The sequence below is a fragment of the Schistocerca serialis genome, chromosome 1 (genome assembly GCF_023864345.2).
Source record: "Schistocerca serialis cubense isolate TAMUIC-IGC-003099 chromosome 1, iqSchSeri2.2, whole genome shotgun sequence".
Lineage (NCBI taxonomy): Eukaryota > Metazoa > Arthropoda > Insecta > Orthoptera > Acrididae > Schistocerca > Schistocerca serialis.
The window spans coordinates 1,134,908,950-1,134,934,594 of NC_064638.1; the positions used below are offsets into that span (position 1 = coordinate 1,134,908,950).

General features: G+C 39.4%; 1 protein-coding gene across 3 annotated transcripts in view; it reads left to right on the plus strand.

The window, feature by feature from the left end:
• LOC126417220 (PH and SEC7 domain-containing protein-like) overlaps positions 1-25,645 on the plus strand; it is an 826,610-nt gene that overhangs the window by 791,717 nt on the left and 9,248 nt on the right. Inside the window, exon 15 of one of the 3 annotated variants that reach the window (XR_007575542.1) lies at positions 22,021-22,160. The exons of the other annotated variants lie outside the window; for them this stretch is intronic. The gene's annotated coding sequence lies outside the window, so the exon portion shown is untranslated. The remainder of the gene's footprint in view (positions 1-22,020; positions 22,161-25,645) is intronic. 3 annotated transcript variants of the gene reach the window in all.

Below are 25,645 nucleotides of genomic sequence, written 5' to 3' on the forward strand. Positions count from 1 at the left end.
ATGAGGGTATCAGGTGATGCAAGGATGGTTTGGAGAGCAAGTTCCCATCTGAGGAGTTCAGGGAAACAAGTATTCCATGGGAGGATTCAAATAGCTTGTGAAATATAGCTTCACTGGGTCCCTTGAGCTATGCTGTAGAGAATGATGAGGAACTGTACACTGTATGCTCCCAAGGAAGATATTTCTTTTGTGCTCAGTCATGCAATTAGCCAGTTTAGTTGTGATCATTCGCATGTATAACACCATGCAGTGTACATGAATCAGCTGGCAACGGATAAGTGTATTTTCGCAAACTGGTCTCCCTTTAATATGGTAGGATTTACTAGTGTGGGGCCATACAGGTGGCAGTGGGTGGGTTCATGGTGCAGATTTTACAACAGGAACGATGGGAGGGGTAGTAACCTTGGCCCACGTGCCTTAAAGTGGCCTATGGAGTATATATCAATGAAAATAAGCAATTTTTGAAAATATAATGTAATTGCATAGATAAAAAATATACTCACAAAGTGCCGGCAGGAGAGCAGCCATATAAAAGGTATTACAGTTACACTTTCAGAGCCAGCAGCTCCTTCTTCTGACAGAAGGCTTGAAGGGGAAGGAAGAGGAGTGAAGTAAAAGGGCTGGTGAGGTTTAGGGAAAGGCTTAATTTTATATGGATAAGTCTTCCTCGATCCAGCATTTTTTCTGAACTCTACCTCTTTTCCTAAACCTAACCAGTCCTCTTCCATCACCCCTCTTTCTTACCCTTCAATCTTTCTGCCAGAAGAAGGAGCCACTGGCTCCAAAAGCATGCAAACTGTAATACTTTTTATATGTTTCTCCTCCGCCACTTAGTGAGTAGATTTTTTATCTATCCAATTACACAGAGTATAGATACAGAGATATAGATGGTTTGGGGTTGTGATATGATTTGTCCACACACATTATTCACCAATTAACTTGTGTTCACTACACAGTGTTCTATGTAGGAATGACTACCACTAAACTGAATGAGTGCATGAATGGGTATAGTAACCGTCCATTGTTGGGACACTCAGTACTCAGTTGCTTCAGGGGTTCACAGTCAACATTTCCTGCAAGTAGATGGCAAGTATAGAACTGCGAGCAGTGTGAGTACCATACACCCCCTCCATTTTCACAGGTCAGCATAGGGCAGGGGGAGCCATGAGGAAATTTCAGAGGAGACACTGCGTATTTCTCAAGCTAATTACTTTGCAACCAGGAATGTGTAAGTCACTATAAATGAGGCTTCACTGCTATAAATTAAATGAATAAACTAAAAACACAATTTTGTATGTCATTATTAATTAGGTATGTATTTCTCATACACTGAACCACCAAAGAAACTGGTACAGGCCCGTGCTTACAAATACAGGGATATGCAAACAGGCAGAACATGACACTGCTGTTAGCAAAGCCTGTATAAGACAACAAATGTCTGGCGCAGTTTTTAGAGCAGTTGCTGTGGCTGCAATGGCAGATTATCAAGATTTAAGTGAGTTTGAATGTGGCATTATAGTCAGTGCATGAGCAATGGGACACCGCATCTCTGAGGTAACAATAAAGTTGGGATTTTCCCATATGAGTGTACCATGAATATCAGGAATCTGGTAAAACATGAAATCTCTTACGTCACTGTGGCTGGAAAAAGATCCTGCAAGAATGAGACCCATGGTGACGGAACAGAAGCGATCAATGTGACAGAAGTGCAGCCCTTCCACGAATTGCTGCAGATTTCAATGCTGGGCCATCAAGTGTCAGCAAGCGAACCATTCAACAAAACATCATCGATGTGGACTTTTGGAGCCGAAGGCCTACTCATGTACCTTTGATGACTGCATGACACAAAGCTTTATGCCTCACTGTACCCATCAACACTGACTTTAGACTGTTGATGACTGGAAACACGTTGCTCAGTCGGACGAGTCTCTTTTCGAATTGTATCTAGAGGATGGATGTGTACAGGTATGGAAACAATCTCATGAATCCATGGACCTTGCATGTCAACAGGAGACTGTTCAAGCTGGTGGAGGCTCTGTAATGGGGTGGGGCATGCGCAGTTGGAGTGATATGGGCCCCTAATACATCTAGATGTGATTCTCATAGATGACACATACGTAAACATCCTGTCCAATCACCTACATGCATTCATGTCCGTTGTGCATTCTGATGGACTTGGAAAATTCCAGCAGGACAATGCGACACTCCACATGTCCAGAATTGCTACATAGTCATTCCAGGAACACTCTTCTGAGTTTACAAACTTCAGCCGGCCACCAAACTCCCCAGAGATGAACATTATTGAGCATATCTGGGATGCCTTGCAACATGCTCTTCAGAAAAAGTTTCACCCCCTTGTACTCTTACGGATTTGTGGACAGCCGTGTAGGATTCATGGTGTCAACTCTCTCCAGCACTACTTCAGACATTAGTCAAGTCCAAGTTGCACTGTGTTGCGGCACTTCTGCATGCTCATGGGGGCCCTACACGAGCCTCTAATACTTTGCCAGGAAAAAAAAAATGCTACACACTGTTAGAGGTTTCCAGTTCACTCAAGATTGGAGTACATGAAATGATTACATTTATAGATCAATAGCACAAGCAGTCCTGAGGCACCAGGTATCAACCTGTGCTGGAACACCCATATTAGCAGGTGGTGTAGCCTCCATGGGCAGCAGTGCAGGTGCTGACTCTAGCACCCAGTTGATTGTACACATGATGAATACTGCCCTGGGATACTTTATGCCATGCCTGCTTGATCTATTCCTGTGGTTCTGTAAGAGTCGTTGGCTGACAAGTCGCACGAGTCACTTATCTCCCATCATATCCTGCATATGCTGGATTGGAGACAGGCCCAGAGATTTTGCTGGCCAGCAAAGTTGCTACATGTCTTGCAGAGCATGTTGAGTTTCACAAATAGAGTGTAGGTGAGCGTTATCCTGTTGTAGCAAAACATCACCTTCCTGTTCAAGAAAGGCAAAAGAATGGGTCTAACAACAGTCTGCACATACCGAGCACCGGTTAGCATCCCCTCGAGAAACACCAAAGGTGAATCAGAGGTGTAGCTTATCACATCCCAGACAATAAGGCCTGGGGCGGTGCCAATATATCTTGGACAAATGCATCCTACAAGACAGTGCTGACCAGATCTACATCATACACATAAATAACCATCACTTGTATGCAAGCAGAATCTTCTTTCATCACTGAAGACCACAGCATGCCATTCCATCTTCCCAGTGATCCTCTTGTGGCATCAATTGAGCCATGCATGCCAATGCTTTATCACAAGTGAAAGACAGCCTAGAGGTGTGTGTGCCCATAGTCGCTCTGCCTGTAACTGGTTTGCAACGGTTTGTGTTGGTCTGGTCGCAAAAGCCCTCTTATCTGTGCTGTGGTAGCTGTACAATCTGCCACTGGTATCTGTATAATATAATGATACTGGTGGGTATCCGTGCTGTGAGGATATCCAGAACCTCATCTATGGGTGTGAGAATGTTCACTGACCTCTGATACCAGCAATGTTGCACAACTGACACAGCACTTCCAACTTGTGTGGCAATGCTTCAAAAGGACCCTACAGCCACTCATAAGGCTGCAATTTGACCCCTTTCAAACTCGCTCAGTTGGCCGCAGGAAGCCCGAGTGCATCTCTGTAGCATCTTTGCTTGTGTGTGTCACGTGCACCATTTTGAGTCCTCTGGGCGTGAGCATTCTCTATTAAAGGGCAGATGCAGATGGCGTTGTAGTGGGTACACCACTACACTATCCATTGGTGGATGACACTGAAACCAGTATCAGTACATCTATCCCACAGGGGGCATATGCTGTCATCAAATCAAAATCAGCATTGTCTTCCCAGGTGTACCATTTTTTTTTTTTTTTTTTTTTTTTTTTTTTTTTTTGGCTGTGTATTTATGACACACAGGCATTGCCCTTGCTGGTATTTGAATCGCTGACAGTGGTCTGTGTCAGATTGCCTATATGCTTTATTTCAAGTATTAGATGAAAGCATCTGCTGAGTAGATAAGATAAGGAGCAGTAGCTTTCTTTAAAAGTACTTAATTTTCTCCTAATATACATAACCCTATCTAATTGTAAATAATTTTCAGTGTTTCCTCCAGTTATATAAATGATTAGATTAGATTAGTGGCAGTCATATTTTGTTACTAGTATAATTGGCAGAAGTACCTTGCACTAGTTGCTTCTGCCTATTAATGTATAACTTGATTCTTTCCACAATTCCAGTCCAAGCCAAAAATTGGAAGATCTGTAGCATCAACCAAAAACTGGACAAGGGTGCATCAGGAATCTGTAGAAGTTAGAGGTGTAACAAATGGTTAAATAAACTACACATTATGTTGTCAAAAGCCGAGTTGCAATTTCTTCTTTTCTTTTTTAGCCATCCTGGGCCCTCACCTCAGTATCTAACCCTCTAGGAAACTCAGCGCTGTCCATGATTGCATTATCTGTTGCAAAGCACTGCTGCGGCCAGCTGACCTTGTCTTACATTTAACCAAGAGAATGCCTGCAAGCATATGGAAAGAGCTTCTACTGATTGTTTTCAGGATTGTCAGACCCTCTCTTGGTCAGCAAGGTCACCGAATCTGTCCCCAATTGAGAACATATGGAGCGTTATAGGCAGGCATCACTAACCAGCTTAGGATTTTGATGATCTAACATGTCAATTGGATAGGTATGGCACAATATTAGTCAGGAGGACATCCAGCAACTCTATCAATGAATGCAAAGCTGAATAACTGCTTGCATAGGTGCCAGAGGCTTGACTTGCTCAATTTGTGAAGCTCTCTTTTTTTTTAATAATAATAAATCATCCAGTTTTTATGAAATTGTTGTTGCTTGTTTTCCTCTACAAGTACATCCGATCTACGAATTTCTGTCTTGTTCTGATAATTCCTTTATGGTGCATCGTTTTTTTTTTTTTTTTTTTTTTTTTTGTCTTAGAGTGTATTCTCAACTTCCTTTTACTTCTCTATTTGCAGTTATAACATTTTCCATCATGCTTCCCTTCTTACCTTAACTGTCAGGGGACGTTCTTATTCACATCACTGCCCTCATCCATCATTTTTATTCCCTCTTCCATCCCTTTCTTCTTCTATTTGCTTCCACTCTCTTAACCCTCCTTCTTCCTTGCATATTACTTTCTTTCTTCCCCTGATCTCTCTTTAAATCATATATGGAATGCTTTGTTTTTCTTTGTGACTTCCTCCCTTACTCTACCATTCCTCCAGGGTGTTTTTTCCACCTTTTCTTAACACAGAGTCTGCCACACACTTTTTCTGCTGCTTCCACCATTGGTGTTTTGAACCTTCCCCATTCCTCCTGTGCTGACTTCATTTCACCACTTGGTACCATTGCTCTTTACTATTTTCTGAAATACATCTGTGCATTTAACTTCTTTCAACTTCACATTCGTATCCTTCTTTCCTATCTTCCTGACCCCCTTAACCAATTCTCCATTTTCCCATTCAGGACACACTGGGAATTTACTTCTGAATAAAACATTCAGTTTTCCAAATGAATTTCAAGCCATTTTAGCCCCATATTTATTCCTCTTAGCTAACTGTAAATAATCTTCAGACCTACCGTCATATTTGCTCTGTTCATTTTCTCCATCTTTTGCTTAAGTTCTTCTGGATCTGACACAAACAAAACAATGTCGTCTTTACATTGAAGGTGGTTCAGGTAATAACTGCTTATGTGCATTCCTTTTGCATCAAAGTTTAATTATTTGAAAATATCTTCAAGGATGCAGAAAATAATTTTGGTGAAATGGAATCTCTTTGCTTAACTCTGTCTCAATTCTCAACTTTTCTTGCACTTGATGTAATCAAAAGAAAACTTTAGACTTGTTGTGCGTATTCCTCAACAAACTGTTGCAGGTAGATTCCTCCCTGTGCTTCTCAAGCACTGCCAGAACAGATTTTATTGCAACAGAGTCAAAAACTTTCTCATAATTAAAAACTCCATACAAAGTGATTGATGACATTAATTGTCTCTTTCTGTAACTTTGTTGACAACATTTATGTGGTCCATTATGCTATACTAACTTCTAAAGACAGCTGGCTCTTAGACTTATGACATTGAAGGCATTCCTATATGGAGTCATATCTTCACAACAAAAAATTGAGGCCACACTGATAAATTACGTAAAAGGAAGGATACTATAGTCAGAGAGGGGAAACATTAAATGTGGTGTCCCATAAGATTCAGTGATTGGCCCTCTCCTATTCTTGACACACCCAAGGATTTACCAGGAGCAGTTGATGATTCTTCAAACAGTCTGATGCTTGCTGATGATAAAGGACCTGAACACATACATAATACATTCAACTGAGAGAATTATGGAAAAGGCATATAACTGGTCAACAGCATAAAGTTTGATTCTGGCGGCTACACAGGTAGCGGAGGCTGTGTGGCGTGGACTGGGTGGTTTTTTAGGTTAGAAGGCCTCGGGAAAGTACGGGGTGGGCTGCAATCTCAAAGGGTGCATGGCAAATACAGGACGTGCTTGGATCAAGGAACAGTCAGAATTGTAGTTGCAAATTGTTGTAGTTGTGCAGGGAAAGTCCCTGAGCTTCAAGCACTAATAGAAAGCACAGAAGCTGAAATCGTTATAGTTACAGAAAGCTGGCTAAAGCCTGAAATAAGTTCTGCAGAAATTCTTACGAAGTCTCAGACGGTGTTCAGGAAAGATAGATTAGGCAGAATTGGTAGTGGAGTGTTTGTGTCTGTCAGTAGTGGTTTATCTTGTAGTGAAGTCGAAGTAGATACTCTGTGCAAATTGGTATGGGTGGAGGTTATACTTAATAGCCGAACTAAGTTAATAATTGGCTCCTTCTACCGACCTCCAGACTCCGATGATATAGTTGCTGAACAGTTCAGAGCCCGCATCTCGTGGTCGTGCGGTAGCGTTCTCGCTTCCCACGCCCGGGTTCCCGGGTTCGATTCCCGGCGGGGTCAGGGATTTTCTCTGCCTCGTGATGGCTGGGTGTTGTGTGCTGTCCTTAGGTTAGTTAGGTTTCAGTAGTTCTAAGTTCTAGGAGACTGATGACCATAGATGTTAAGTCCCATAGTGCTCGGAGCCATTTGAACCATTTTTTTGAACAGTTCAGAGAAAATTTGAGTCTCGTAACAAATAAATACCCCACTCATATGGTTATAGTTGGTGGGGACTTCAACCTTCCCTCGATATGTTGGCAAAAATACTTGTTCAAAACCGGTGGTAGGCAGAAAACATCTTCCGAGATAGTCCTAAATGCTTTCTCTGAAAATTATTTCGAGCAGTTAGTCCACGAACCCACGCGAATTGTAAATGGTTGCGAAAACACACTTGACCTCTTAGCCACAAACAATCCAGAGCTAATAGAGAGCATCATGACTGATACAGGGATTAGTGATCACAAGGTCATTGTAGCTAGGCTCAATACCATTTCTTCCAAATCCACCAGAAACAAACACAAAATAATTTTATTTAAAAAAGCAGATAAAGTGTCACTAGAAGCCTTCCTAAGAGACAATCTCCATTCCTTCCAAACTGACTATGCAAATGTAAATGAGATGTGGCTCAAATTCAAAGATATAGTAGCAATAGCAATTGTGAGATTCATACCTCATAAATTGGTAAGAGATGGGAGTGATCCCCCATGGTACACAAAACAGGTCCGAACGCTGTTGCAGAGGCAACGGAAAAAGCAAGCGAAGTTCAGAAGAACGCGAAATCCCGAAGATTGGCTAAAATTTACAGACGCGTGAAATTTGGCACGGACTTCAATGCGAGAGGCCTTTAATAGGTTCCACAACAAAATGTTGTCTCAAAAATTGGTAGAAAATCCGAAGAAATTCTGGTAGTATGTAAAGTACACAAGCGGCAAGACGCAGTCAATACCTTCGCTGCGCAGTGCCAACGGTACTGTTACCGACGACTGTGCCGCTAAAGCGGAGCTATTGAACGCAGTTTTCCGAAATTCCTTCACCAGGGAAGACGAATGGAATATTCCAGAATTTGAAACACGAACAGCTGCTAGCATGAGTTTCTTAGAAGTAGATACCTTAGGGGTTGTGAAGCAACTCAAATCGCTTGATACGGGCAAGTCTTCAGGTCCAGATTGTATTTGCAGTAGGGTTTTGGAGCATATACTGTATTCAAACGTTATGAATCACCTCGAAGGGAACGATCTATTGATACGTAATCAGCATGGTTTCAGGAAACATCGTTCTCGTGCAACGCAGCTAGCTCTTTATTCACACGAAGTAATGGCTGCTATCAACAGGGGATCTCAAGTTGATTCCATATTCTAGATTTCCAGAAAGCTTTTGACAATGTTCCTCACAAGCGACTTCTAATCAAGCTGCGGGCCTATGGGGTATCGTCTCAGTTGTGCGACTGGATTCGTGATTTCCTGTCACGAAGGTCGCAGTTCATAGTAATAGACGGCAAATCATCGAGTAAAACTGAAGTGATATCAGGTGTTCCCCAGTGAAGCATCCTGGGACCTCTGCTGTTCCTGATCTATATAAATGACCTGGGTGACAGTCTGAGCTGTTCCTTAGGTTGTTCACAGATGATGCCGTGATTTACTGTCTAGTAAGGTCATCCGAAGACCAGTATCAGTTGCAAAGCGATTTAGAAAAGATTGTTGTTCCTTTTACTTCTCTATTTGCAGTTATAACATTTTCCATCATGCTTCCCTTCTTACAGTGGCAGTTGACGCTAAATAACGAAAAGTGTGAGGTGATCCACATGAGTTCCAAAAGAAATCCGTTGGAATTCGATTACTCGATAAATAGTACAATTCTCAAGGCTGTCAATTCAACTAATTACCTAGGTGTTAAAATTACAAACAACTTCAGTTGGAAAGACCACATAGATAATATTGTGGGGAAGGCGAGCCCAAGGTTGCGTTTCATTGGCAGGACACTTAGAAGATGCAACAAGTCCACTAAAGAGACAGCTTACACTACACTCGTTCATCCTCTGTTAGAATATTGCTGCGCGGTGTGGGATCCTTACCAGGTGGGATTGACGGAGGACATTGAAAGGGTGCAAAAAAAGGGCAGCTCGTTTTGTATTATCACATAATAGGGGAGAGAGTGTGGCAGATATGATACACGAGTTGGGATGGAAGTCATTAAAGCAAAGACGTTTTTCGTCGTGGCGAGATCTATTTACGAAATTTCAGTCACCAACTTTCTCTTCCGAATGCGAAAATATTTTGTTGAGCCCAACCTAAAATAGGTAGGAATGATCATCAAAATAAAATAAGAGAAATCAGAGCTCGAACAGAAAGGTTTAGGTGTTCGTTTTTCCCACGCGCTGTTCGGGAGTGGAATGGTAGAGAGATAGTATGATTGTGGTTCGATGAACCCTATGCCAAGCATTTAAATGTGACTTGCAGAGTAATCATGTAGATGTAGAATCTTAAAAGCATATACTCATACCACACAATTCCCAACAAATAAAGATTTTATAAAGGTACCAGAAGAAATCTATAGGCACACTCTGGATGAGTTCCATGAGTGTAGTCTCTAGTGGTCCACGTGAATAATAAACCAGGGTAGCTCTATCAATTTTACCTACTCTGCGGTTAGATACCTGTTTCACTGTGTTGACCTGCGGACAGGTTTGGTAGCATACTTTCATTCAGTACTGTACTAAGGTATAATGTTCTGGGATAATTCAGATTGTATGAAAGAATTATATATTATATAGCAAAGTGTGGTACGTTCTATCTGCAAATATAACAGGAAAAAGCAATATCAGTAAAAAACACACTCGTCTCTAGATGGAAGTCGCCTGACAAAAAGGTGAAGCACCCAGAAAATATGGTCAGATGTCGATGGAACTTTGTACGTGAACACAACATCAGCAGGGGTATGTAAATGATTATAGTTGCTTTTCTCTGTGACAGGTAGAATGGCCACCAAAGTTTGTAAGTGTTGTTTGTGTTTAGTTTTGTTACCAGACCTTATATGGTGTATAATGGGCATAAACAATGTCAGATATTAAATGATCATTTTGAAGGATACGGAGATGCAGCAGGCTCATGTGAGACAGTGTTGTCAGCAACTGACAGAGATTGAAATGGACCTCATCGTAGATCTCCATTTGGCCAGTTGCTCAAATCGTGCAGTACCCACATTTGTGGAGCATTCAGATGTGGCAATAGCCCAATGTTTGACTGCAAAGATATTTGAGAGCAGGCATACTCCTCATCGAGGTTCTGGTTGACCACTTCTGACCCCAACAAGGGAGGATCACTTTATTGTCCACCAAGCACAGTGTAACCCCTTACATCTGTGCCTGCCTACTGAGAACATATAATGGACTCCCGGCAACATTCTGAGTGATCCTATACAGTTGCTTAGAGAGTAACTGCAGCCAAGCCAGGGCATTACCATCCGTGCATAGTATGCCATTAATATTACAATGGCTGTGTTTGGTGTGCTGCCATGACTGAGAAGCAATGACTGCTGATAAATGGCACCACACTGTATTCAGTGATGAATCATCAACTGAATGACCATCATCAATGAGTATGGTGGTGACTTGATGAGAGGTCCCATTCTTCCAGTATTTTGGAGAGGCACAGCAATGGTATCCCTGGGTATGGCTTCAGGCCATGGCTAGTAGTGACTGAGGGAACCCCAACAACAGTATGTCACAGACATCCTGTGACCTCATGTGTTGCTCTTGTATCATGGTGCCATTTTTTGACAGGACAGTGCTCATCTACGTATGAGATGTGTCTCTATGAACTGTCTGCATGTTGTAGAGATGCTACTATAGGCAGAATTAACACTAGATCTGTTCCTGATAGAAAACATGTGGGAGCAGCTCGATATCAACTCTGTACCAGTGCCAGTATCTCATATCTCAAGGACCAGTTACAACAGTTGGGTGCCAGGTAGCCTCAGTAAAGGATGTAATGGCTTTATGAAGCCCTTTCCAGTGAGATCAGTTCATGCTCCAGGCCTGGGAGGTGCTACATCGTACTCGTATGTGGGATTATACGAACAAGTTGTTTGTACATTTGTCTCATTTATGTAATCACTGAAATAACATCATATATCCAATCAACCCATGAGGTTTCATTTTGTTTCCTCCTCCCCTTCTTGGTGCTTCACTTTTTTGTTAGTTAGTGTATTTGCTTGCTTATGTGTAGTGTCAAGAGAAAAATTACATATAGAAATGTGCTTACAGAATGATATATGGCCCATCCAGTACTTATCTTAAGGAGGTGCATTCCCACTACAGCTGGTAGACAAAAATGAGGATAAATTGGCTTTACTCCTGGATTGTAGAATCCTAGTTTTATTTTTCAGGACAGAAAAGAGAAAATGTTGTTTTGTGTGGCAGGAGGATACATTTACACACAATTCATATTATAAAGGACCTTCATAGCTGAGGAGGAAATGAAGCAAAGATGAGCAAAACAAATAAGTCTACTAGACAGATGAAGAATGGGTGAGTGTGTTTTTCTTAAAAATGAATTCATTAGCATCCAGTCTAGGTTTTGGTAGAAACCATTGAGTTCAATCTTTTGACAAATCAAACCATGTCTGTTGTCACTTTGCAGAGTAAATCAAGATTTATCCATGAAACTTTCATTTATCTGTACATCAGTGTAAAAGCTGGTTTGCCCCGGGAAACACACATTCCTGTGATGAACTGAGTGGTACAAATGTGGCTTATGGCTGCTCACCTCACATAGTACCCATATCATGGATCTTTTTACTTCCTTTATTCAAGTGTATCACACTTATGACAGGTGCAATAAGGGTACATCACAGTCAGGAAGAATCTCAGTTTTATTGCTTTTTGTGGAAGGTAGCAAATATTGGTCATTGGTGTGTGTCATCTGCTGCTATTCTACATCTACATTTATGAACGTAATGTGCAAACAACTGTGGAGGCCATGACAGAGTGTACTTAGCATTATTTCATATATTAGAGCTTTCCCCATTCCAGTTGCATGTGGGCAGGGAGAATGGCTGGTTAAATGTCTGTATGTGTGCTGTAATTAGTCAAATCTCATCTGCATCCCTTTGGGAGCAGTGCATAAGGGATGAAGGACATCTCTAGACTCCTCACTTAATACTGGTTCTTGAAACTTTTTTTTAATAAATAGGCTTCCAATGGGTAAGTGGTGCCTATCTTCAAGCATTTTCCAATTGAGGCTTTTCAGCATTTCCATGACACTCTCCCATGAGTGACCATTCATGCTGCCCTCCTTTGAATATGTTCAATATCCCCTGCTAGTCCTATGTTGTGTGAATCCTTCACACATGGGCAATATTCTAAGATTTTTATTTATTTAATCAGGCACTCTGTTACACTGGACCAGGGTTTTTGCATCATAGTTACCTAAGAAATAACAATTTTAATATGACAATTAGTATTTAAAATGATTTTAGTTTCTGATGTGGAAGTGTGAGTTGCACTGCTGCAGCTGCCGCCACTGATAGAGATTACAGTAATAATAGAAATAATGACAATAGTAATAATAATGATAATGGCAGATATAAGAATTTATGTGTGTATGACATAGATGTTCTCTGATAAAGCGAGTTCTAGGGAAAAGGAAATTTAAGGAGACTGGATCAGCTAAGAATATTGGGAAATGAGAAATATTAGTTTGGAAAGAGTAATGAGTGCATACAGGGACAATGGTACTCCTTATTGTTGCTTTAGTAGGTATAGCTGGGATGTGCAAGTGATTTCTAAGCAATCTCCTTTGTAGACCGACTCAATTTTTCTGCCAGTGAACAAAGTTTACCACTTGCTTCTCCTGCAACTGAACATGTGTGAACATTCCACTTCATATTCTTGCAAACTGCTGTAATGAGGTAATTATATGAGCTGACTGAGTACAATTGTGACTCACTGATATTGTATTCATAGGATACTACATGTTTTTTCATTTTGTTAAGTGCACAACTTTACACTGCTGAACATTTAAAACTAGTTGCACCACTTTGAACTATTGTCAAGTTCTGATTGACTGAATATTTGTGCAGCTTTTTTCAGAGTGTACTTCATTACAGAGAACTGCATCATCTGCCGTCTGAAGTTACATTGATGAACCAAGCAACTGAGAGCTATAACTTTGGAAACAATGTATTTCCTTATCTTTAACATCAAAATATTCACTATATGATGTTCAGAAAATGTGAGAGGTTTTAATCCAGCAAATGCACAACATATGAGAACATGCAGATAGAAGGTGTTGACAGCCTTAAATTGTAGGGTAGAATCACACCATACAACTGCCGAAATTCCCAAACGAATGATGATTTGCCATGCAAAATATTCCAGACATAAATAATACAAAAATAAAAAAAACTGATAATTTTTTTATATAACATAACTGGATTGATAAAAAATCTACTCGTCAAGTGGCAACAGAAGAATCCACAGATAAACATATTATTTGCAAGCTTGTGGAGCCAGTGGTTCTGAAAGCTTGCAAGCTGTAATACTTCTATCACAAGAAGCAATGAACACTTCCAAGATAAAATAACAGCAGCTAAGCCTGCCAAGTGGCAAGAACTATCTAGAAAACCAGAGCTGCAGCAGACAAAACAACTAAGTTAGCCAGAAATAACAAGAGAATGAAAGAGTGAAAAAGAGTAATCGAAAGATCAGATAAATGGAGAAAATAGAGATGTTCTGGAAACACTGAACAGTATGAGAAATTTATACAACAAAGAAAAAAAATGCCTAGGGCACTACGCACAGAACATAGATGTAAATAGAGGGGCCTTTGGGCTACACGAGATGTGAAAAACTTCCCCCTCCACATAGTGAACCACTGAGTTCCTGGTCGCTCCAGTGAAATTTCATGTCAACTGCATCTACATCTACGTTTATACTCCGCAAGCCACCCAATGGTGTGTGGCGGAGGGCACTTTACGTGCCACTGTCATTACCTCCATTTTCTGTTCCAGTCGCGTATGGTTAGCAGGAAGAACGACTGTCTCAAAGCCTCCGTGCACACTCGAATCTCTCTAATTTTACATTCGTGATCTCCTCGAGAGGGGGAAGCAAAATATTCGATACCAAATCCAGAAATGCACCCTCTCGAAACCTGGCGAGCAAGCTACATAGCAATGCAGAGCACCTCTCTTGCAGAGTCTGCAGAGTTACCAAATAACCCTGTGACGAAACGCGCCGCTCTTCTTTGGATCTTCTCTATCTCCTCCGTCAACCCGATCTGGTACGAATCCCACACTGATGAGCAATACTCAAGTATAGGTCAAATGAGTGTTTTGTAAGCCACTTCCTTTGTTGATGGACTACATTTCCTAAGGACTCTCCCAATGAATTTCAACCTGGTACCCGCCTTACCAACAATTAATTTTATGTGATCATTCCACTTCAAATCGTTCCACACGCATACATTTATCTATGTTAAGGGTCATTTGCCACTCCCTGCACCAAGTGCCTATCCGCTGCAGATTTTCCTGCATTTCGCTACAATTTTCTAATGCTGCAACTTCTCTGTATACTACAGCATCATCCGCGAAAAGCCGCATGGAACTTCCGACACTATCTACTAGCTCATTTATATATATTGTGAAAAGCAATGGTCCCATAACACTACCCTGTGGCATGCCAGACGTTACCTTAACGTCTGTAGACGTCTCTCCATTGATAACAAACATGCTGTGTTCTGTTTGCTAAAAACTCTTCAATCCAGCCACACAACTGGTCTGATATTCCGTAGGCTCTTACTTTGTTTATCAGGCAACAGTGTGGAACTGTATCGAACGCCTTCCGGAAGTGAAGGAAAATAGCATCTACCTGGGAGCCTGTATCTAATATTTTCTGGGTCTCATGAACAAATAAAGCGAGTTGGGGCTCACACGATCGCTGTTGCCGGAATCCATGTTGATTCCTACATAGTAGATTCTGGGTTTCCAAAAACGACATGATACGTGAGCAAAAAACGTGTTCTAAAATTCTACAACAGATCGACGTCAGAGATATAGGTCTATAGTTTTGCGCATCTGCTCGACAACCCTTCTTGAAGACTGGGACTACCTGTGCTCTTTTCCAATCATTTGGAACCTTCTGTTCCTCTAGAGACTTGTGGTACATGGCTGTTAGAAGGGGCGGCAAGTTCTTTCACATACTCTGTGTAGAATCGAATTGGTATCCCGTCAGGTCCAGTGGACTTTCCTCTGTTGAGTGATTCCAGTTGCTTTTCTATTCCTTGGACACTTATTTCGATGTCAGCCATTTTTTCGTTTGTGCGAGGATTTAGAGAAGGAACTGCAGTGTGGTCTTCCTCTGTGAAACGGCTTTGGAAAAAGGTGTTTAGTATTTCCGCTTTACGTATGTCATCCTCTGTTTCAATGCCATCATCATCCCGGAGTGTCTGGATATGCTGTTTCGAGCCACTTACTGATTTAAAGTAAGACCAGAACTGCCTAGGATTTTCTGTCAAGTCGGTACACAGAATTTTACTTTCAAATTCACTGAACACTTCACGCATAGCCCTCCTTATGCTAACTTTGACACCGTTTAGCTTCTGTTTGTCTGAGAGGTTTTGGCTGTGTTTAAACTTGGAGTGAAGCTGTCTTTGCTTTCGCAGTAGTTTCCTAACTTTGTTTTGAACCACGGTGCGTTTTTCCCGTCCCTCACAGTTTTAATCGGCACGTACCTGTCTAAAACGCATTTTACGATTGCCTTGAACATTTTCCATAAACACTCAACTTTGTCAGTGATGGAACAGAAATTTTCGTTTTGATCTGTTAGGTAGTCTGAAATCTGCCTTCTATTACTCTTGCTAAACAGATAAACCTTCCTACCTTTTTTATATTCCTATTAACTTCCTTATTCAGGGATGCTGCAACGGCCTTATGATCACTGATTCCCTGTTCTGCACTTACAGAGTCGAAAATTTCAGGTCTGTTTGTTATCAGTAGGTCCAAGATGTTATCTCCACGAGTCGGTTCTCTGTTTAATTGCTCGAGGTAATTTTTGGATAGTGCACTCAGTATAATGGCACTCGATGCTCTGTACCTACCACCCATCCTAAACATCTGAGTGTCCCAGTCTATATCTGGTAAATTGAAATCTCCACCTAAGACTATAACATGCTGAGAAAAAATGTATTCCAGATTTCCTCTCAGTTGTTCTGCCACTAATGCTGCTGAGTTGGGAGGTTGGTAAAAGGAGCCAACTATTAACCTAGCTCGGTTGTTGAGTGTACCTCCACCCATAATAATTCACAGGAACTATCCACTTCTACTTCACTACAGGAAAAACTACTACTAACAGCGACAAACATGCCACCACTGGTTGCATGCAATCTATCCTTTCTAAACACCGTCTGTGCCTTTGTAAAAATTTCGGCAGAATTTTTATCTCTGGCTTCAGCCAGCTTTCTGTATCTATAATGATTTTAGCTTCGGTGCTTTCTATCAGCGCTTGAAGTTCCGGTACTTTACCAATGCAGCATCGACAGTTTACAATTACAATACCGATTGCTGCTTGGTCCCCGCATGTCCTGACTTTGCCCTGCACCCTTTGAGGCTGTTGCCCTTTCTGTACTTGCCCGAGGCCATCTAACCTAAAAAAAACGCCCAGTCCACGCCACACAACCCCTGCTACCCATGTAGCCGCTTGCTGCGTGTAGTGGGCTCCTGACCTATCCAGCAGAACCCGAAACCCCACCACCCTATGGCGCAAGTCGAGGAATCTGCAGCCTACATGGTCGCAGAACCGTCTCAGCCTCTGATTCTGACCCTTCACTCGGCTCTGTACCAAAGGTCCGCAGTCAGTCCTGTCGGCAATGCTGCAGATGGTGAGCTCTGCTTTCATCCCGCTAGTGAGACTGGTAGTCTTCACCAAATCAGATAGCAGCCGGAAGCCAGAGAGGATTTCCTCCGATCCATAGCGACACACATCATTGGTGCCAACATGAGCGACCACCTGCAGATGGGTGCACCCTGTACTCTTCATGGCATCCGGAAGGACCCTTTCCACATCTGGAATGACTCCCCCCCCTTATGCACACTGATATGCCTTTAAAAAATTTTACTAAAGCTTCATCCATTTCTGTAGTTAGTTTCTCAGTAAAACTTTTAGTTTTCACATAAAAAAAGTAAAATTAAAAATTAAAAACTACTGTTTTGAGATTTGCACATTTTTTCACTATGTAGTCTTTCTCATTCGATTTTGAGGAAATTATTAGGTAAAAAAAATATTACTTCTCTGCATCTTATAGCCACACATGATAATGAACTAGTTTTCTTTTCATTATGGCCCACAGTTATTTTGACACTTTGAAGTAAAGTAATACATCATGTATATTTTGAACACTTTGCAGTGAAAACTGTAGTCGGTGGCCAGTTTGCATTTGGTGGGTTCTAGGATATAGGTTTCTGTGTACAAAGTGAAGGGAACATATCAAAATTGATTTTAATGGTGGAAGGAGGGTCATGTCTGTTTCCATTCTTGAGAAAATACGTGAGATATATCAGAGATTCTCCACGATGAGTTCAGAGTTATGTGCCACATGCACGGCTATTGCTGCCTGCTATGGCCTGCTATGTGGAATGCAAAGTTGCCTCATGTTTTGCTTATTCATGTACTGCTGATACAAACCAAAGCTGGAAATGAAAGAAAATCTTAATGACATGAAAGTCACCGGTAGTCATTGGCTCTTGACACTGACTGTATGATTTTAGGTGTATGGTGCCTGATTTCAGGAAACAACATTATTTATATTACTGAATTTATTTGATCATCTATTATAACTTGTTCACTTTACAATTGCCATTTTAGCTGAGCATACTGTGAACTGTTGACATATTCTGTGATTGGTTGTGTTAAATGACACACGAGCGATATAACTGCGCTCAGTCAAAATGTTGACATGGTTCCTGAACTGTACTTTGTGTAAGTGCAGGAAATAAAGCAGACATACATTCTGTTATCTCACTTCTGCAGAAAAACAATCAAAATGAACAACACGTAAATAAAATTTGTTTTAAGGTCTCACAATTCAGCTGTGCATGTAGGAGACAACATTACATACAATGGTACATATTCTACAAGAAAGCATAGGAATTGAAAAAAATGAAATGAAACTTGTGTTACTGTCTAATAACTGTAGCATAATATTAATGCATTCTTCTTGAGTGGAGTGTATGAAATTAAGATGAAATTGTTTCACAATCTAATAACTGGAGTTGGAATGCAGATCAAAAGTGTAGGTTTCTTCACATCTTTTACATTTTCTCTCATTGTTCTAAGGAAGTGTGCATGCCATGCTACAATGTCCTCCCTCTCAACCAGAGATGTCCTATTTTTACTTTTTTTTTAAATGAAACAAACCTTTCTGTTTTTCTTCTTTCTATGTTATTTCCATATGAGTGTACTTTACAATAATGCATATTTGTGCAATGACTACACATTTCAGTGTACGGTAAGAATATGCAGAAGTAGTAACACACTGTACTATAGCATGACTGTACAATACCAAGGCACATGTGTCAGTTGTGTACGTCAAGTATTTTCAGACACCTTTAGTTCCATCTGTATGTTAACAAAGTTTAGTTCCGTGTTTACCATCAGCAATAACTTGAAAACTAACAAATCTAAAGAAAACCTGGTAGGAATGCAAGATGAAGTAGTGAGTAAAAAAGCAGACACGGGGGGAAACAGCAGCTTGACTGGTGTTGGGATAGGTTTGGTGGGTACCCAAGGGATGGGGGAACTGGGCACATGCCCTCTGGTCTTTTGCCATGGGAAATGCCTCTCTACATACTTCTGTGCTCTGTGGCACTAAGCAGAAACAAAAGTTCATTCGAAAACCCACAACTTGTTTTAATGCAATAAATTTTCATAAAAAATAATTACAGAGACTTTTTATCAAACCTTCAAGAATAAATTAGAGTGACAAAGCACCAAAAATTTGCTCTAGGAATACAAGAGGTAGAACTTGCTTAAAAATACAGAAAATTGTGAAATACTTGCAAAATATTCTGATAGACTGTTAAACTGCCCAGAACCAGGTCAACAATTAGAATTCTCAGACTTCTTCTGAGGATCAAGAAGAAGATATATGCCACCAAATGCTGAAGAAATTAGAGAAGCAATTAAAATTCTCAGAAATCATTGCCAATGGGGAAGATACCATAAGAGCTGAACTTCTGAAATGGTCACAAACAGAGATGATAAAAGATCTGAAAATGCTTATTGAAGACATATAGAAAACAGAAAAATTCCAGAAGAAAGGTGACAAACAAGGCATCAATAACTACAGAGAAATATTTCTCCCACCAGTTGCCTATACAACATTTTCAAAACTTTTACTGAACGGAAATGAAAAAACTCTTGGCCAACAACTAAACAAATATCGAGGAGGCTTTAGAAGAGGCAGATCCGGCTCAGAACATACATTCTACTGAACTCTAAAGACATAAATGTAACATTTATCAGATTCAGGAATACATTTGACTCTGTTCATAAGGATACTGTAGACAAAATAATCTGAGAAATTGGTGTTAAAATTAAACTGATGAACCTAACTGATGAAACACTTACAGACAGTCTAGCTTAGCTCTTTAAAACAAAACAAGTGTAAGGCAAGGTGAGAGAGCTTGTCTACTTCCCTCTTCAACTATGTACTAGAAGAAGTAGCAAGCTCTTAAAATAAAAAATTAAAAGTATATTAAGTGACACCAATAAAACTGGGAAAAATAAACAGTGTTCTGAAGTAAACTGTTTGGTGTTTGCTGAAGATTTTGCTGTACTATCTGGAGTTCTTGCAGATGCACGAATACAAGTCAATCAGTTGGAACAGACAGCCAGTAGAGCAGATCTAAGAATCTCTCCAGAGAAAACTAAATTCATCACGAACAAAGAAAATTCACCAAAAATTTTATAGACAAACATAGGTCACGTAGAAAAGGTCAAAAAATTCAGGTATCTAGGAGAGAGAATTCAAGAAAATGAGTTTTAAAAAATCTGTCATACATGAAAGGATTCTCAAAATGACAAAGGCATATGGAATAAGAAAAAATATTTACGATCTACATCTAAACTCCACCAGCCACTTTATGGTGTTTGCTTATCAAGAAATGAAAACATAAAGCATTGCAAAACAGTAGTGAAACCAGAATGCCTTTACACAAGTGAATGTGTAGCACCAAATTATAAATTAGATAAAGTAAAAATATGGAAGAGAAGAACCATAGGGAAAATGTTTACGTCCACTAAAAGCACAGAAAACTGGAAATTAAGATGCAACGGTGAAATCACTGATAACATAGAAAAAACAGAAACAACAAGGAAAAGAAGACTTATATTTCTTTGGTGTTTGTTCAGAATGAATGACAACAGGCTAGCAAAACAAATCTTCAACTATTACTGGGAAAAAGTTAACAATAAGCTGAAGCACACAAATTAAAAAGACTGGGAAAGATGCAACATGATACCAAAAGAAGTACCATAAAGAGGTATTTTCTGTAGAAAAGTGTTAAATTTAGAAGTATTTTGAGGATGAAGCAGTGCAAGAAGAAAGAAAAAAAGAAATACGGTGAGAACATGAAGGAATATTGAAGGAAAAGAAAAGAGCAAATGCAAAGGAACTGGAATTGTTATGTGGTTCCTAGCTGGCCAAGATGGACAGGGATATGAAAAAGTAGAGTTAAAGAGGATCATGAAGGACTTATCACTTATCAGTGACCGATTCCATGTTCTCCACCAGGAAACAATATTAGCAGAACAATTTCATGTATAAATTATTAAGGGCTTAACTGAAGTGTTCAATAACACTTCATCAACTTACATGAAACTGTGACCATTCACTGTAACCTAGACTTCAGGCTTCTGTCATCACAACCTACTTTCAAAAACTAATATAAACACAAAAGAAATGTTGCCAATGTTCTATTCTGTTTCTGTTTGCACACATATGATTTCACATGTCACTCCATTATTATGCTGCAGGATAAAGCCAACATCTGGTATCAGTTAAGTTCAGTTGATGCTTATTAAGTACATCACATAATGTTAGTGCTACACTAAGTAAACATTGTATCTTTTTAATTTGAAAATATTGTGTTACAGCAACCTCTAGATTATTTTATGTACTTTTAGTATTTATATATTTATATATCAATGACAACTATTGTATTAAACTGGAAATCAAAATTATTTTAACTTGTATCAAATCTGCACATGTATCCATACTATGCAAACCACAAACATGGCTGCATCCTATTGTATCACATATTATATTTCTTCCTTTTCCATTCATATATGAAATGAGGGTAAAAATACAGTGCAGATGCCTCTGTATGCTGTAATTAGTCTAATCTTGCGTTCACAGTCCCTATGGGAATGTAGAATATTTCAAGATTTGTCACTTAATTATGGTTCTCTGAACTTCTTAAATAGACTTTGATGGGAAAGTTGGTATTTATCTTCACATGTTGCCAGTTCAGGTTCTACACATATGAATCACTTCACATCTGTGTAATGAAAATTAAGTATATTAAGAATCTCCTTACTATTGATTGGTGATAAATGTTTGTGGGGGGGAGGGGAAGGGGGGGGGGGTGTTATCATTCATCTTTTACCTACATAGAATGTCTGGATGCTCCAACATATGAGCATTTTAATTGTTTATGTACAACTCAGCAATTATTTTATTGTTTTATTTATTACACTGCTCTCTGTTGATGACATATAAATATCCAGATGAAATATACTATTGAGTGCTTGCAACAGATTACAGAGTCCATCTGTTGGTCTCCAGTCACTATATAGTGATAAGTGTGTGTGTACATTTTGGCAGTTATTTGTTGTTTGAGTGCCCTACACTTTATTAAACATACTTTTTCACTGGAATGAACTGCTTAATGTGTCCTAATATTATAAGCAAAATATTTCACGATGTTGCATTTGAATTTAATAGAAGATTTTGTGTTTTAATAATTGTAATTATTCTGCTAAATGTTTCTTTCTGTTACTTTCAGTAGTGACATGTAGTGCTTTGTCCATTGTTCTTGGAATGTACCTCAGGATGGGTTACGGTACTGTACATCTTCCCTGCATCCAGGACATTGATGACTCACAGTTTTTGCATGCAGCTTTCTGGTTATACAAATTAATTTTGGTTTGTATAAATCTGCACCACAAAGTAATATTGATTTTTGCAAGAGTTTTTCATTATGTGCATGGTTCTCCTTGCATTCTTACTGTATGTTAATTTGAGATGCTTATGAAAATCCCCATTTTACTTTTGATTTCTTATACATCTCTTATGTGTGCATTATGTGACTGATATTAATAGCACATTATTTCTTTTGTAAAAAATAACAGATGGATATTTGCCTAATAATAGCATAGTTTTTATAAGTTGTTTTCCAGTCATGTTCCAATTTTATTTAAATTTTGCAAAGCAGAAAAGTAAATGACAGGGCTCTATTACTGCAGGTGCAATATAGTAGGCAATAGGTGATACATATACGGAATTAAAGAAATTGGTCAGAAACATGAGGATCTGATCCAGATGTCCCATAAAGAAAAAAAAATTATTTAAGCACAGGTCACTCAACCATATGAATGTTTCCAAATTAAGTGCACAACTTTTAAAAAAAAAAAAATAATATTTTCATTTCATAACTTTGGTACTGGTACAGAACAATAATATAGACTTTAAGAACATATGATCATTCCCCACATAATTCCCATATGTTTTTGCTGTTGTACATCACCTTGGAATTAAGAACAATGTGTCACCAGAGTAAAACTGAGAAATCATTGCCCCAGCTCAGTAATTTTCATCATCTCTATCCTCATTCTTAAGAGAGCATCCTTCATTGCTTACATAGTTGGTAATTTGATTAGGCTCCTTAGGGGCTATATATTGTTCAGTCAATCTTTTTTATTATTGTCCTAGATTTTTTTTCTAAATACTTACTTTTGACTGTGCAATTAATGAATTTCAAGTTGAGCAGTTATTTCATATAAATACCTGGGACAAACAACTCTTCAGTATACAAACTATAATCTCCATATAGGCTTAGAGGTAGAAGTGCACGATCTTCAGGCCTTAGTTGATGCTGAAGGGGGTTATTGCCTCTGTATATCTACATCTATACTCCGCAAGCTGCCCTACGGTGTGTGGCGGAGGGTACCTTGAGCACCTCTGTCGGTTCTCCCTTCTATGTACAATGCATCACAGGCCAACATAAGTGGTTAATGCAGACTATCTGTAACTGTATAACTGTGATGTCATCTCTCCAACCATCAATTGTCATCTCCTTAGTTTCTGTCCTATGTTGTTATCTCCCCTTATTCTCAGTTGTGCATAACTGGGAGTGATACCAGAGACACATCTCTTGTTGAAGTTGATGTCTGCTGCTATCTTCATTACCTTGATCTTGTTTCTAATAAATCTGCAGTACTGTCCATTACCTGGTAAGGTACATCAAGCTTTTGTATGTCCATCCTTGTGACTGGAGGTCTGGGGGACTACGACCGTTCACTGTTGTAAGAAAATGAAACACCTACAGCTGTCCTTATGATGTCATTTATTGTGTAGCTACCAGTTAATGCATACTACCTATAACTGTGATGTCTCTCCAACCATCAACTGTCAACTCTGGTGGTTGATGGTTGGAGAGACGGCATCACAGTTATAGGTAGTCTGCATTAACTAGTTATGTTGGCTACTGATGCATCATATACATGAATGGTGATAACCCCTTCAGCATCAACTAGGGCCTCAAGATGGTGCATTGAAGTTCCAAAACTGAAAGCTACACAATACATGACATCATAAGGATGGCAGTAGGTGTTTCATTTTCTTACAACATTACCCACTGTTTCATTGTGTTTACTTGCTGCTATATCCATTCAGTCACATGCCTCTTTGTAATTACACTTCCATTTTCTGTTTTCATGAGATAAATATCTCTTATTATATTTATTCTGTTTTGTTAAGTCTCTCTAATATTAATACAAGTTGTTTGATTTTGAAAGATAAACTATTGTTCTCTGATAAATATCAATGTGGTCATGTAGATATTAAGCTAGTAATAGGAAAGAAAAATCTGCTATTTAATATAGCTGAAGAAGCACTCCCCCCCCCCCCCCCCCCCCCATATCTATGCAGAAGCTGTTCTGTTAATTTTGCTAGATTGAAAAAGCAGAAGTAATGTATAGGAGGTTAACTATAGTTAACCATTGTTTGTAATTATTACAGCTGCTTTACTTTGTTAATGTATGCCTTGAATCTTGCTGCAACCCTGGAGATTCTTGCTAATAATAGAATCAATGGAACATGCTGAATTATTTAATTTATAAAACAGTAGAAATTCTAGAAATTAATATCAACAATGTAGGAACAGATGGATTGCTACTTACCATAAAGAAGACATGCCAAGTTGCAGACAGGCAAAATTAAAAGACACTTACATAAAGCTTTTGGCCACAGCCTTCATCTGTAAAAGAGAGAGAGAGGCACCATTCATGCACACACAAACAAGACCATCTCCTGCAGTCATGACCACCAGCTGCAGTACTCAGGCCAGAGTGTTCGGTCCAAGATGCTAGAGTTGGTGGTTGTATGTGCGTAGGGTGTGCTTTTGTGTGTGTGTGTGTGTGTGTGTGTGTGTGTGAGAGAGGAGAGAGAGAGAGAGAGAGAGAGAGAGAGAGAGAGAGAGAGAGAGAGAGAATGGTGCCTCTCTCTCTCTTTTACTGATGAAGGCTGTGGCCGAAAACTTTATGTAAGTGTCTTTTAATTGTACCTGTCTGTAACTTTACATATCTTCTTTTAGCAATCTGTCTTTCCTACATTGTTGATATTCCTACCTGGGGCTTCCATTACATTTCCAAGACAAATTTGTCTCAGTTCCCCATTATGCAGGCATTTCAATATAAGCCATTGTTTAATCTCTTTTTTTAAAAAAAATATCCCAGGCAATGATTTCAGTTAATTTTGTATTCAATTATAAAGTATTGCTTCCTTGGTAATGGAATACTTGCTGTCAATGTTGGCCATGTGCTGACTGTATGAGAGTCTGTTCTGTTTCTCACTTGTAATTGTGAACTTGCATATTTCTCTCTCTAACTTCAGTGTATTCTTTCACCAATTTTATACGGTTTTTGCATGATGTTCTTTGTGTTACTTTTACCATGGTTATTATTGTTCTCTTTTGTAATACAAAGATCCTTCCAATATTGGTTTGGTTGCTCCAGTGCCAATACAATTCCATAAGACAGAGAAAGGTACACTAAGATGAAGTACAAGTTCTCAATCCTTCAGTATTAAGATATGGAGCTATTATTCTTAGTGTATTCAAATTAAATGTTAATTTACAACACGCATAATCCATTTGCTGATTTCAAAAGATATGTATATTATGTATATGAACAACAATGGAAAATTCATGATGGAATAACAATATGAATCAGGATAGAATGCGACTCAATACATTAATGAGGTGTTCAACAGCAGACAAGCAAAGTTAAAAATAGATTGTTGGATTAGCTTTCAGGCAAAGTAATTCATCAGATAAAGAAACACACACACACACACACACACACACACACACACACACACACACACACACACACACAAAACCCTCACACACA